The 2,964-nt window shown below is 57.2% G+C and overlaps 1 protein-coding gene across 2 annotated transcripts in view; it reads left to right on the top strand.

Moving 5' to 3' along the window:
- Positions 1-2,964, top strand: part of WT1 (Wilms tumor 1) — a 35,866-nt gene that overhangs the window by 8,240 nt on the left and 24,662 nt on the right. The window lies entirely within an intron of this gene.

Below are 2,964 nucleotides of genomic sequence, written 5' to 3'. Positions count from 1 at the left end.
CTCTTTCCCCGGCGGGATGCCACGGCCGCTGTTTGCCCCGCACCGCCTCTCCTTTGCGCTTCCCCGGGATGGGCGTCGTTTGCGGTCCCTGTCCATCCTCCCCCCACCCCCGGGGCCGAGACCCGCCGGGCCCCATCCCTCCTTCATCCCCCGTCTGGGGTCTCTCAGCGCCGAAACGCGACCCGGGGGGGGCAATTCTTCCCCGAGCGGAGGTGGAGAGAGACAGCAGCCGCTTGGAGAGGCCGCAGTGACCCCCCCCCCCCCAACCTGATGCTCTCTTCCCCGTCAGCTCGCCGGCTGGTCCCTCGGCCGGGAGAGGTCCCGGCCCGGCTGCTGCCAGCCCCCCCTGCAGTGCCGAGGGGTACTGGGGCGGGCCTGGGGCCGAAGAGCGTCGCCTTCTCTCCCGTACCAAGGCAAAGCAGCCGGGAAGGCGACGGCTTGAAAGAAACGGTTCAAGGATCGTAATTCCTATACTGGAAGCAAAAGTACCTCTGAAATCTCTCGCCTCGGCAACTACTTGCTCGCTGTTTATAGTGCAGCCCGCTCCTCTGCCAAGGAATCCTGCGCCTGTTGTTGATAGCTGGACATGGATGACAAACCCGTGTAGATTGCAAGTGTGCATTAGATGACTAGCATTTGTGGGTCCATTAAAATGGTGATGTGAACTTTTCTACCTCGCGCTGTTTAATGTAGTAAACATGCTCGATGTTGAAAATTTACTGTGAGTCACACTTACAAAGACTTTAAAAGTGGAGGAGTCTCGGTTCAGATTATAGCTCTTTCTGTGCAGAGGTCAAGAACTCGGTAATACTGCAATGCAGGCCAAAACAAACTCTATATGATCTACTACTGGTTTCCTTTTAAGTTCCCTTTTTGCTCAGCGTTGACTTCCTTTTATTCCACTCCAACTTACATTAATCCCCGTTGCAGAAATGTTCCCCCTCTTCCTCTCATTTCTCTTTAAAAGCATCTCTGTAATGAAAATAAGTTATTTTTAGTGTCTTCTTTGTGGCCGTTTGGATGGCCAAGGATTCAGATTGGAATCAGTGCAGGCGTATCCCCGGAGACCCCGCTTTCCGTCTCATCATTCAGACCTCATCCAAAGCCGAGATTTTGAGAGGAGCTGTTAATTCCATGAGATCATCTCACGGTACTGTCAATAACAAACCACGGCGAGGTGTAAACGGAGTTAGGGATGTCCTGTTCTCTGTCACATGTCAGATGCGAGATGTTCAATCCTGTGCCGTTGCCCGGTGGCCCCCGGGCAAACGCTGGCCGGCGTGGCCATTCCCCGCTCCGGGCCCGCCGGGGCGCGGGGCCCGGCGGCGCCCACCCGCCTCCCGCCCCAGGGCGGCTCTCGCAGGGTTTAGCCAAAGCTTGGGCAATCCCGGGTTTTTCCAGATGGAAAACCCTCGCAGGGTCGTGAGCTCAGCGTTTCCACGGAAAAGAAATTTCTCCCCTTGGCCACTGCCGGCAGCAGAGATCACCCAGACCCCCTCCGCAGCCCCCGTGAGGGCTATGGGGGTGCCCCTTCGTGGGCACCCCGGTGCCGGGGCAGAGCCCACGCAGCCCATCCCGCGGGAATCCGCTGTCGGGGCCTCAAGTCAAACTTGTCTCCTTCTCCCCAAGTCGCGCAGCTGAAACGCGGCCACGCTCGGCTCCGGCGCCGGGGGGGCGGCCCGGCCCGGCGTGGGGTGCCGAGCCCGGGGTGGCGTGGGGTGCCGAGCCCGGGGTGGCGTGGGGTGCGGAGCCGGGTCGCCTGCTCTCCCCGGCACTCATTCCCCCGGCTCCTGCCCCACGGCAGCTGCAGCGGGAGGGCAAGGAGGGACGAGGGCTGCGGGTCTCTGCCGGGGCCGGCCCCGGCCCCAGCCAGCGGGACCGACTGCGGCAGAGCGGGGTTTAGCAGAAGGAGCGGAGTTTTCGCTCGCTCTCGTTCTCCCAGTGCTTTACAGGACGCCCAGCCTGCCCGAAAGCCGGTCCGGGCTCCCTTCAAAGGCTGAAGCCAGCTCGGGCTCCGCCGGTAAGCTTTTTTTTTTGTCGGAGCTGCAAACGCAGGAGCGAAGCGCGGCGGTAAATCGGGGAGGGCAGGGGGGAGCTTTGGACGGGGAGCTGCGGCTTCACCTCGCCGCTGGACATTGGGCTGGTTTCGGAGCGGTTTGTTTTGGAGACTGTCACCCAAAGGCGGCATGCAATACAGTGGCTGCGAGGTAGTGACAAGATGAGTAAGTGTATTGCTTTATGAAAAAGCAAAGGAGGGGAAAAAGTGGATATTGTGGGGGAGGCTCTTATAAATGAACTGTCAAGCGAAAGAAAGTTAAAGGGAAATCTCCTGCTGTAAATGCATCGGGCGGGCACTTCTAATAAAAATCAGGGTCCTGGAGGAATTAATTACAGCAGCATTACAGGAAGAATTCGTGGAATTGCAAAACGTAGTTGGCACAGACCAGCACGGACTGCTATTGCAAATGGGGAAACTGCAGGAGAGTTTAACAATTCCTGAGCTGATATGCAGGACATTGTAGTAGCATAATAGCAGTTCAGACACACTAATGAATAATAGTGTCCAGTGATACTGACAAATGATATTACACATACTTCGAGATTGAAGTCACTTAATTTGTTTTTATATGCAAAAGCTTCCCACTGGAATCTGACTTTTTTAGGTCGCTTCTACCTGCCACGAAGAAAAAAAAAAGAAAAAAAAAAAAACCCTCTTCTAATAACAGAACGATCTAAATTCACCGCGTAAGTCCAGCGAATTTAGGTGTAATCAATCAACAGCGAGACGTGCGTTTATTGTGAGCGGCTGTTCCCCGGCATCAATCACAGAGCCGGGCTGAAAGGCCCGGGGGCTCCCTCCTCATATGTGTGTGTGTCCCCCCATCCCCGCGGCGGCTCTCCGGGGCGGGGAGCTGCGCTTTGGGGAGAGCCCGAAGCGGGGGGACGCCCCGCAGCCTGCCCCGG

The sequence above is a fragment of the Haliaeetus leucocephalus genome, unplaced genomic scaffold, assembly GCF_000737465.1.
Source record: "Haliaeetus leucocephalus isolate CR32 unplaced genomic scaffold, Haliaeetus_leucocephalus-4.0 Scaffold173, whole genome shotgun sequence".
Lineage (NCBI taxonomy): Eukaryota > Metazoa > Chordata > Aves > Accipitriformes > Accipitridae > Haliaeetus > Haliaeetus leucocephalus.
Note: the sequence above shows the minus strand (reverse complement) of the source record. Positions and strands in the feature narration are given on the sequence as shown.